This window comes from Alosa pseudoharengus, unplaced genomic scaffold (assembly GCF_046254945.1).
Source record: "Alosa pseudoharengus isolate Yale_2024_CS ecotype anadromous, Long Island Sound unplaced genomic scaffold, YU_APseudo_1.1 YU_APseudo_1.1_scf_20, whole genome shotgun sequence".
NCBI lineage: Eukaryota > Metazoa > Chordata > Actinopteri > Clupeiformes > Clupeidae > Alosa > Alosa pseudoharengus.
In genome coordinates, this window is record NW_027468664.1 from 35,159,621 (window position 1) to 35,172,161 (window position 12,541).

At 39.7% G+C, this 12,541-nt stretch overlaps 1 long non-coding RNA gene across 1 annotated transcript; it reads right to left on the bottom strand.

Annotated features, from left to right (window-relative positions):
- Positions 1-763: 763 nt before the first annotated feature.
- LOC143136770 (uncharacterized) lies at positions 764-5,672 on the bottom strand. The gene is made up of 3 exons (XR_012989443.1): positions 5,584-5,672; positions 2,999-3,171; positions 764-2,033 (listed from the first exon to the last, which is right to left on the bottom strand). It is a non-coding gene; the product is annotated as an uncharacterized LOC143136770 (long non-coding RNA).
- Positions 5,673-12,541: the final 6,869 nt, after the last annotated feature.

The following is a 12,541-nucleotide window of genomic DNA, read 5'->3' on the forward strand; positions in this document are numbered from 1 at the left end:
GTGTCACCTTTTGTTCAAAAGTTATGATAAATTTATTAGACCTTTGCAGACGGCACGAAACATTCCGTTTTTTCATACTTGATGCCCTTGTGAGACAAAAAGGCTTATTGTGTGGCCATGCTACATGACAGAGATAAGATATACCCACCATTGTAATCAGGAAAACTAGCCCTTTAAAATGGTACACATCATAGTTAATAAATTTGAGTGTACCACACATTGTTTTTAAACAAAACCTTCAAAATTCAACATCAAAAAACGTGAAAATATCAATTTGTCAAGATGAATCTTTCTTTTCACCTAATGTCTGTTGTAGATATAGTGTGCAAAGGATAGCCAGTGTTGTCTTCTCCTCAGTGAAAAAAACAGAATCAATGTATCACCTTTGGTTCAGAAGTTATGATTAATTTACTCATAACAGTAACAAGTCGAATTTTTAAAGAGTAGAATGTTTTCATTTCCTGGTTTGGCATCTGACCTAAAAATACAGATATAATGGTCATGTAAAAAAATAAGATGTTTTACCATCAAAACAAGCTCAATATGGGATGTCTTACTGTACTCTGAAGAGGCTAAATCAATTGTAGGGAGGACAGATAAAGGCTGAAAGACAGACTAGCTGATTGTAACTGCTTCTCCGTGTGCTTCATTCTACTATGAAAACAAGAATATAGAGACACTGTCACATGTGTTAGGTTTACGAAAGGGGAAATAAATAATTTTATTTAGAAAAGTCTTAAACAATGTGATTAAATAACCAGGAACAACAACTTCAGGTAAATAACATAAACATATGTTTACAAACATGCAGTAACTATTAGAACTACAAGAATGACAAGATAACAGTACAACAAAGATCAACAAATCTTACATGGTGAACAAAACATCAATTCATACTAACATTCACACACATACAGCGGGGAAAATAAGTATTGGACACGTCAACATTTTTTTCAATAAGTATACTTCCAATGAGGCTATTTGCATGACATTTTCACCAGACATTAGTATTAACTCAGATAATCCACTCATATAAAAAAAATTCCAAACATTAATGTCCATAGGTAGAGTTATGTGTAATAAAGTGGAATGACACAGGAAAAAAGTATTGAACACGCCTGCTGAAATTTCTTAAATACTTTGTGGAAAAGCCTTTATTCGTAATGACAGCTTCAATGCATTTCCTGTATGACGAAATTAATCAGTCACAGTATTCTGGTGTGAGTTTGGCCCATTCTTTTAAACAGATAGTCCTTTAATATTGAAGATTTCAGGGGTCCCTCTTGTGAATCCTGATCTTTAGTTAACTTCCAAAACTGTTCAATTGAATTGAAGTCAGGGCCTTGATTTCCTTTCTCTGAAACCAATTGAGAGCTTCCTTTGCTGAATGGTTTGGATCATTGTCCTGCTGGAAGGTCTAGCCATGTCTCATCCTCATCATCCTGGTGGATGTAAAGATTCTCCCAGAACAAAATGACTCCATTCATCATTCCTTCAACTGTATGAAATCTCTTAGTACCATGAGATGCAAAACAGCCCACACCATGATGCCACCACCTCCAAACCTCACTGTTGGTATGGTATTTTTAGGGTGATGCATAGTGCCATTTCTCCTCCAAATATGGTGTGTAGTAAGACATCTGAAAAGTTCAATTTTGCTCTTGCCTGACCAGAATACATTCTCTCAGTATTTCATAGGATTGTTCAAATGTTGTGTAGCAAACTTTCAACAAGCTTTGACATATTATTCTTCAGCAATAGAGTCATGCGGGATGAGCGTGCATAGAGGCCATGGCGGTGGAGAGCATTACCTATGATTTTCTCTGTAACAATTGTACCTGCTGCCTCCAAATCTTTCTGGAGCTTTCTCAGAGTGGTCCTTGGCTCTTCTGACTATCCTTCTGACTTCCTGGTCAGAAATCTTGCAAGGAGATTCTGTGCATGGCCAGTTGATGATGCAGTGATGTTTCTTCCACTTGCAGATAATGGCTCCAATACTGCTTGCTGGATGATTCTGAAGTTTTGAAGTGCATCTGTAACCAGTTCAATTGATATGTTTTGGAACAATAAGGTTGCAAAGGTCTTGGGAGCTCTTTGCCTTTACCCATCATGAAATGTTTCTTGTGTGACACCTTGGTAACAAAAAACCTTTTTATAGCCCACAAGTATGTACTAACCCAGCTTATATCAATTTCACAGACAGGAGGGATAATTTCTCTAACTACTTATAGATTTCAGTTTGTTCCTTGTCATTCCTCGCCTTTGTGTACTGCTTTTTCTTAGCGTGTTCAATACTTTTTCCCTGTGTCATTCCACTTTTTTACTAATAACACTACTTTTAGACATTAATGTTTGGGTTTTTATATATGTGTGGATTACCTAAGTTAATACTAATGTCCGGTGAAAATTTCATGCAAATAGCCTCACTGGAAGTATACTTACTGAAAAAAATGTTGACGCGTTCAATACTTATTTTCCCCGCTGTATATATAAACAATTAAAACGTTAGAAGAAATTCAATACATTTAACAACCATACAGCATATAATTCGATACAATATATTATTATCGATATCATTTGCCCTACACATAAGGTGATACACTAACGCCACATTCACACCAGATCCGTGGTGTGTGCATTGTCTCAGCTGTGGCATGGTTGTGTGGTTGTGTGGTTGTGTGTGTGTGTGTGTGTGTGTGTGTGCATGCGTGTGTCTCCATCTAAGCCTAGCAGACGATGGGGTGTAAATGCTATTGGAGTTGGTGTCTCTGTCTGTGTTGGAAGGATAGGCAAAGTGTATGCTTTCTACCCGACATGGGACTTGACCAAACTCAAAATAAAGAAATTGTCAGATAAGAAATATAGAAATTGAATTACAAATCTAGCCAAACTATTATCACTATAATCCCTCTCATTATTGTTATAAGCAACACTCTTATCACAACCAGAAATGTGCTTGCGTCCACATGGACGCACACACACACACAAACATGCTTACCCAGCTGAGGATGATGGGAGATTATCTCCTCCTGTAGCACATCATTGTCTTCTTCTTCATCCAGAAGCTACCCATCCATGTCCCATGTCCATGCCATTGTGGTCCTTGGGGTCATATTTGCCATCAGCAGTCGGCTGCTTTCACCCCAGTTGCACGTACTTCTCTCCCTCCATCTAAAATAACAAAAAATCACAGGTCTGATAGTGAATAGGTTGTTATTTGAAAGTGAACACCAAGTGTACTCAAGTATGGGTTTGTGCAGACTACTTTGAAATATTTAGGCTATCGGTTGCCTAATTTATGTTCATGACTCGCACGCACATATAGCACTGCCACCGGTCTACAATGATGTGTCCAAACCATTTAGTAGCCTAGTTTAATCTGACATCAGCAAACTTGCTTCAGACTGTGGCTCTCCTATTTAGTTGTAGCTATAACGTTAACGTTACAGTGCAACTGTTCTAGGTACGCTGCTCTGATTACTCACGTGAAACTACAGTAGGCTATCCTACAGTGTTTGCCAAGCGTAGGCTATTTCGCGGTAGGCCTACACTATGAGAAAATGTCTCAACAGAAATTATAAAAAAAAATGTCACATCACACCACCATGCTATTAAACATAAAAGTCACCAGATGTATTGTATATCTATGTGTATTGCCCTAATGCTGCTAATGCTTGTTGGCTATTTTAGAATGTCTGATAGCCTGGTCTGATTTCACTAATAATTTCCACAAAACTCAGAGAGATAAAAAGTCAGACTAAACTAGCAGGGCAGGGAACCAAAGACAAATGACAGTTTTCACATAGATGCCGATCCAGACATCTTCACCAAAGCCACCAACTCCTCAAGCTAGCATACAGTAGAGTAACCAAGCAGACACTGCAGTCTGCAAGCAGCACAAAAACAGTTTTTATATAGAAAAGGGCCAGATAACAAGCATCTATAGTACTACTGTACTACAAGTCTATGTTATCAAATAAACATGAAACAAAACTTACCAATTCCTGCATAGGTTACCAGCTACGTGCAGAGCTAGCTGACGTTATGTGCATCTTGCTAACATGTAGTCCAACTGACACTGTAACGTTACATTAGCCTAATGAAGGCGTATCAATATATACTTTTTAAACAAAAACGGTCAATTTACTGTTCATAACTATAACCATAGTCATGTCAGTGTGACATGTACTTTTCCAGTGAATGTTTGTCTGTCTGACTGACAGAAGTTGCTCACGAAGTTCATCACGTCAAAATTCGTGATGAACGGTTCCGGGTATAACATTGCAGGCCCAGCTGCAGTCAGACCTGCCTACCTCACCATAACAGGTCGATTTGATTGGCTAATCAGTCAGATGTAGCCATCAATCAAGCCGAATCCAAACATATGATTTCTAATAGTTGCTTAGGTACCGAAAACGCAGTGATTCCTTGTGAAGGCCTGATGCGGGACTTAACAAGAGAAGACGTGCGATTGGATAAAAATGTATCGCACCCCCTCACTATTTGTTCACACAATCTGCCAATCAAATCATATATCGGACAGCGGTGGGATATCAGTAGTCGAGAACGATCGGGGAAGGAGAAGCAGAAGCAAATAATAAATGCTAAAGTACAATGTTATTAAAGACACTATTATTTTTCATTCGTTTGAAAATAGTTAGGCCTTCAGAGAAGGCTTTGAAGGCCCTGACGGTCCGCCACTGTTGTTTAGTTTTATTTTACATTACTTCCACATAATCTTAATCACCACCAACCATGACTCTTTTCACTAAAAGTAGGCTATTATTGTCACTGGAGGACTCCAATATTGCTTGGAGAGGTAACATTAGTCTCAGAGCTCACTACAGTAAGTGTTATTGCCTTGGCTAAACCATACATAGCATACCAGCTTCAAAAATTGATTCATTAACATGAGTCAGGAGATATGACAGAAAACATCTAACAGCGTATGCATACACATACACACCGTGCATAGGCTACTGCAGTTGCGTAAAGACAAAACACCCCCTTAGAAAATAATGTGTCGACGAGTAGGCTTGGGTGTATGAGCTCCCATCATAGTTAGCCACCCAAAAACCTCATAATCGTAGCAGCCAACCTTACAGCCTAAAAGCTAAACAATACCAAGACACATTTATAACAAATCTTCAGTCATGTATTAATGAAAACAGCAGTCAATGAATAAAATCCTTACGTTACACCATCAGTGATCAACACAGTCTTCACGTCGGTAACGTAACATTAACGTTGTCATTTATGTCAGATGTTTCTATCTAAGTAAGCTAAGCAACTTGGCTACAAACAACTGTAAATTGTGCTATACATATTACGAAGGAATGAAAGGTTTATTTGACAATAAAATACCGATTAGGTGTAGGCCTACTTCACATAAAGTTGGCAGTCATGAAGCACGGGAGTGAACTTTATCGCGACTACGCGTCAAGGTTGAAGTGAACACACACACGCATTATGTTACGGCCATGCATACAAGGTGTAATTACCAGAAAAAATAACTTTTAAAAACGATTTTGAAGTAATAACATGGATAACAAGTAATAATAACATAAAAAGACTTGTTTTTACCTCAGATGACCCAGTAGTTTCTCCTTTAGACAACGTCAAGATCAACGATGCATATAGCAAAGGGGCGTTGAATCCACGTTGAATCAACCTCCGCCGCTTCAACCAAACCGCGTTGAATCAACGTTGAAGCCAGTGTAACGTTGGCTTCCGTGTTAACTGGCTGCGTTGATGACGTTTCATGATTGATGACGAGTCTTTGACAGATGTGGCCGCTTGCAGATTTGTCACTTTCTGATATACTAGAGACGCACACAAATATGCATGACATGTTTAAAAGTCAAAAATGTTTGTAGTACTACATGCTGGGCCATGAATATGCCACCCAAAAAACAAACACCTAAATAGCATAAATTAACTTCACGTGGGACCACGAATAAATTGACCTGTTTGCTTGTAAATCAGACGTCTATCAACTTGCGCCACGAGCCAGCTGACAGCACGCACAGAAATGGACTTCAATTGTATGATTAAAAGAAGTCAGCTAACGTTATGATAATTGTAAGTTGTAATTGTAACGTTTGTAACGTTATGATAATTGTAAAAGTTAACATAGCTGTTCATGTTATCTGGCTACCATGTTATCATGCTACCGTTGCCCAAGCCATTTAGTAAGCCTTCATGGTTAAGTATCATGGTTAAGTTTTACAAACGTTTCACTGAGGTTAGGCTATGGCCGCCCCTACCTGAAGTGTCTAGAGCAAATAAATCAGCAAATAAATCAAATAAAAATGTGTTGCCTAATTGTGTATCCTTTTGTCCAGCCTATTTTTTTAAGAATTTAAGAAACATAGGCATTGAAACCCACACTGCAATGGGCAGGAGAAGTCTATAACGTGTCCATATTTTACACAGAATTTGCGCACAGGGAGAATCAAAATTCTTAGGCATATAGGCTATTAACGTTAATGTTGCTGACATGTATACGGGTTTGATATTTTATTGATATTTTATTTAGCCTACCAATTCATACATTTGTGCTTCTCCTGTGGCGCAACAGGTTAATGCCTAGTATATGTTGCTTTTTTACGCAGTCGACATGGGTTCAATCCTCCCCATTACACGTTTTTTTTTATTATTATTTATTTATTTTTAGATAAGCAACGCTTCCTCAATTTAGGCTACAGATACTAGGTGGCCACAGAGAGCCTGACCAGCAGTCAGTAAAAACTTAACCATGATACTTTGAAGACCTGCTTGGGCAACTGCTGTAGCAAGACAACATGTACCATCAGCCGTGTTAACTTGCTACAATCGCCAGCTGACTTCTTCAAATTGTATAGACTAAGTCAATTAAATTTCACAATGACTTATCTGTTGGTTCGTGGCGCAAGTACATAGATGAATGGTTATCATGTAAGTGGTTTCATTTAGGAAGCAGGTTCGATACCCACGAATTGTTATTAGGCTATTTGTATTTATTTTTTTGGTGGCATATTCATGATCCAGTGCATGTAGCATGTAGACAATTTTGACATTAAAATATGTCATGCATATTTGTATTTGTTCGTCTCCAGTTTCCATCAGAAAGTGACAAATCTGCAAGCGGCCACATCTGTCAAAGAAACGTCATCACTCGTTAAACGTCACCAACGCAGCCAGTTAAAGGACAATTCCGGCGCAAAATGAACCTGGGGGTTAATAACACATTTGTACGAGTTCGACCGTTCGCTGGGATTTATTTTCATGCTAGTCGAATGTGACCAATTTTATTGCAAACCGCTAATTGTTTAACGCTAGCCTTCGGGGCACACGTACAGTAGAAAGAAATCGCTATTTCTATACCACTAACAAGGCTCAAAATAGCACCACACTTACACAGTAGCATAATGAGGGTCTCTACATGTAAACCGAAGCATTGAGAACTTTGTAAGTGTACAGGCAGTTTATTAAAAAGAAACACATTACCGTTCACGTCTGGTTCACATACAGGCAGGCGCCTTGGGAAAACGAAACTCTGGGATGTGAAGTGAATCTCATGTGAAACGTTGTTGCTGAAAGAAAGGACTGTGCAAAAGAGAAGCACTGAACGCAACAGGAGACATAAGAGATGACAGGCTATTTGAACGAATTTGAAGACATCGAGGATGAACCCTTATTGGACGTCGGAATATAGCCTACCAACGAAGAGCTGCGGAGCTCCGTGAAAGGGCTATGAGAGAGAGAGAGCTACCTGTAGTCAATGCTGCACACAGCCTCGCACTTCTAGAAACTGTAGGCTACCTGCAGACATTGTGAAGCTATAGCCACCGAAGAGGAGTGCCTGTGTTGCATGGAGTGGGACCTGTTGCGTCTTGACCCCCAAGAGACGCAGTGTTTTGTAGAGTCTGAAGATTCCCCCTCATTGATAAACAGGGCTGTAGTTGAAACTTTTTTCCATGTCCCGAAAAGAAATTGGAGGCGGCGATCCATACCAGAGAGACCAGATGGACATCCACTAAGTAAGTACACTATACAAGTTATGTTACATCGGAGCTTATTTCTGATAGGCCTATATTGAGCAAATTACATGATTTTAGTTCACATCGCCTGCCTGTATATGTGAACAACCAGACGTGAACGGTAATGTGTTTCTTTTTAATAAACTGCCTGTACACTTACAAAGTTCTCAATGCTTCGGTTTACATGTAGAGACCCTCATTATGCTACTGTTTAAGTGTGGTGCTATTTTGAGCCTTTTTAGTGGTATAGAAATAGCGATTTCTTTCTACTGTACGTGTGCCCCGAAGGCTAGCGTTAAAAGCTAATTAGCGGTTTGCAATAAAACTGGTCACATTCGACTAGCATGAAAATAAATCCCAGCGAACGGTCGAACTCGTACAAATATGTTATTAACCCCCGGGTTCATTTTGCGCCGGAATTGTCCTTTAACATGGGTGACTTTAACCACTTCTTCACCGTGCCTTCATAAATCATTATTGTGCTCCCTGGCAGCTGTTTTTGGAGTGCAGCTGAAAGAAACAAACAAGACAGACAAACGTTAAAAGAAAGGAGGACATTCTGATATAAAACAATTTTGAACAACAAAACATGAACAGGAAATTATACGACTCGTTTTTGGATAGTCAACCCCGTCAAGAGTGATCAACGTGCAGGTAAGCTGTAACATTTTAACCTCTATACATGTCAATCATTTAGTTTACAAAGAAACTTAATTTAATTCATTTAACTTAGAATAAAACCCCACTAAAATGGGCACAATATCAGAATGCCTGGTGCAGCATTAGGCGTGCACGAGATAGAGAAACTAATCCCTGAGCCAGGATTGGTCAGTAGCCTAGCCATGAAGACAGAAGGTTGAAGGAGTTTTGTAATAACACTCTAAAGGTAAATAAATTATATTATTGTTGGATGTAGTGGAGGTAGTTTGGGATTAGACTATCTAGCCTAACCATTTTCTGAAACAGCACCAACATTTATCGTTATTTATTAATTTTAAGAATAGGCCTAGCCTACAGAAGGAGAATTGTTAGTTTTCTGGTCAAATTTGCTCGTAGGTGCGCAATCCGCCAAGTTCAACAGGTGTCAGAATGCTGTGTATTGACAGTCTAGCCCAGTGTTACTCATTGCGCGGCTCGTCAAATTGGTGGCTCGCATGCAGCTTTGGCGAGATTTCGCCAAATTTGGTTTTACTAATTTTGAGTAGGCCTAAACTCTTCGCCAAAGGCCATCATCTTGATAAAAACAAAAGTAGGCTCTGATTTAGCCTAGTCTACTGTGTGACTTCAACGAGGTGATCTTTAGTTTCGTTCTGCTTACAGTATCTCAATGCCACTTGCAACGCCTTTGAATGCAGTCCGCTGCCCTGTTTACCGGCAATGCTACAGCGGACTTAAACTGTCACCTTGTGGCGATAAGTTGTAAGACATTTCATGCTGCTGCGTGTTTTACGGAAAGCGCGAATGTGCTATGTGGCCGTTTCTAAATGGGACCCATGGTAGGCTATGTGGTAACACAGCCAATATATTTTTTCAAATGTGCTTCATAAACATACAATACTGCACTACAAAAACGCAAACATCTGAATTATACTTCTCCCTTCACCCAAATAATGAAGGTGAAAGGAAGTTATTAAGCCTTTTTAGCTATATTTAGCTATTGGCTGTGTTATTTCTTTTTTGTGGGATATTTATTGATATGTATTTATATTAGAATGTATATTATATATTATATGTAAAAATGCAAAGGTGAGTTAGTATGTTGTCGTAAAAGTGGCTCTCTTTTTGATTTTGCACTGCCAATGTGGCTCTTGTGTAAAAAATAGTGAGGATCACTGGTCTAGCCAATTCTGGAGCCAACTGAAACCCCCATAAGCATAACCCGGCTGTCATAGTGCGTTTTCAATAGTCCCCATCTCATACAAGGTATCTCGGTGTACAGTAGCCTACTTTACGTGATGCAGCGGTGCCAATGCGCTGCTTGTTCCTTGGAACAATAACGAAAAGATAGGCCTTCTTGTAGCAACAATTTGCATTTAGACTTCTCATTGCAGGACGGCTGCAACAGGTTGAGCTTCTTGTAAAGACCCAAGAACCGGGGCACACGGGGTACTGAGCTTTTGACGCTGAGGAAGACGCTGTGCGTCGAACCGTCAGTTATTTGCACCAAATAAAGCAAAGTACCCCATGCTCCGGTTCTTCCTGGGTCTAGTCTTTAGAGTTTTGCTGTTTTCCCTCAAGGCTAAAAGTCAAAAACACATAATCTGTCCCCTATATTAAAGACTTTTGAATCAAGAATGAACCAAGAACACATACTCATAAACTACATATTTTCTGAAAGCCTATGATCTCTCGATGTAGACATTTTGACTTGTCCCAACTTCTTTTAGTTACATTACTTTGTTAAAGTAATTGAAATAGTTACACTACTAGCCTATTACCCAGTAAACAAAATAAAGTCCTGGCGACGTCCCCTAAAGGTCCCCTGGCGAACGTCACCTCCTCGACATTGTGTAGGGTTCCCTTTACGTCCCGCGGACCTCTGTTCGGGAGGTCTAAAAGACTTCCACGAGACTTTGAGAGGACGTCCTGTAATGGTCACCGCGACGTTATGCGCGCGACGTTTATATTTCCGCAATGGTAAAAAAAAAAAAAACATGAAGCGTGATTTAGTACGGTAGGCTATTACATCCTGTAAGTCTCAGCGTTGCTGGGAGAGAGGTAGACGGAACATGAACACGCATTAATGACTTGTTCTACAGCTACACAATCAACTTTACTCACCTCATATTTTCACGCATGTATGAAATCACGTCCTCCGAATGCATTACACTAATGATGAGTAGACTTGGATATTTATACCGGGCTAGGATGTCCTGCTTTTACATCTACGGTGTCATTTTCTTAATAAACTAATACGACGTTTTAATGGGCATATCCCGTAGCATATTGTTCAAAACATCATCAGAGTAGGCCAAGTAGATAAATTGTTCAAACCATATTGTTTCAAAATATTAAAAACTAATAATAGCCAAAAATACTAAATGAATCGCAATGCATGCTGGGAAGCAAAACTCAACATGAAATAAGTACATGGAACATAGAATGCATTGACGTTATATCCACTCGTTTTCTTGGACCTGTGAGGGACAAAGAGAGACAGCCTATAAATGTAAGCCTATCTTCCTGGAACATTGCAGATAAAGACAAATGTATCGTTTTATCTAGGCTATGAATGCTCTTTGTAGCCAACTTTAAGATGAAATAAATAGATTCCAGATGTTTCTATTCTATATCATTGTTTTATTAATAATAACTTGGTGTCGTGAGTTTTTAGAGGGGGTGGTGTTTTTAAGTGTAGCTGGACTAAGTAGATTGTTAACGTTAGCTTTACTGAACTCAACTCGTTTTTTTCTGGAGCTGCGTCCTCACTTGCTGTAAGTTTTAATTGTATGGGAGTCTCGTGTTGTTAAGGGATTTGTTTATGTAGTTGTCATAGTTACAAGTTGGTAAACTAGTTATTAGCCGTAGTGGGTAGTGGTAGTTGATATTGTTTTCATTACGGCTGTCTGTTTAATTGCGCTTAGACTGGCCTTGGTGTCGTGAGTTTTTAGAGGGGGTGGTTTTCCGCGTGATCAATTAGGACTAGCATTTAAAGTGGTTATTGTGCTGGAGCGTCAGCGGAGGCGTCAGCGCTCGTGTGCAGCCGTCCTCGTGTCAAGACTTACTCGTGTCAAGACGAATCGAGTCTACCTGCGACGAGTCCACCGAGCAAGGACACAAGCAAGGCACCTCTCAGATAAGTTTCACTCTTGTCTCACCTTGTCTTGTTAGCTGACAATCCTTCTAATAATGTGCCTTCAACATATCCCTGTATCCGGTCAGGTTAATAAGCGTACTGGTGTTGAAAGGCAACAATCAGTTCAGCAGGCTTGTCCTACTTTTTCTGTAGGGTTGTGGAATTGCCAATCTGCAGTGAATAAAGCGGACTTCATTCCTGCTCTGGCCTCACAGTTATCGCTTCAATTGCTTGCGCTTACAGAGACGTGGATTAGGCCAGAGAATACTGCCACGCCTGCAGCGTTGTCGACCAGTTATGCTTTTTCGCATACCAGTCGTTCGTCTGGTAGAGGAGGCGGGACAGGCTTTCTCGTCTCTGATGATTGGAGGTTTACACAGTTGCTGCCTGCTCAGGTCCACAACTCGTTTGAATATCATGCCATCATGATAACTGAACCATACAAATTATACTTGGTGGTTATTTATCGCCCTCCAGGACAACTTGGGAACTTTGTGAACGAGTTGGACATTCTACTGTCTGCTATTCCAATGGATGCATGCTCATTATTAATCCTTGGCGATTTTAATATTCATTTGGATAACTCGTCTGCAATTGACTTCCTGTCCTTACTCTCCTCATTTAATATCACACGTGTCCACAGTCCTCCTACTCACAAGGCTGGTAAAGATCTTGATTTAATTCTGGTACGTAACTGTAATACAGACAAGGTTTTGGTTAATCC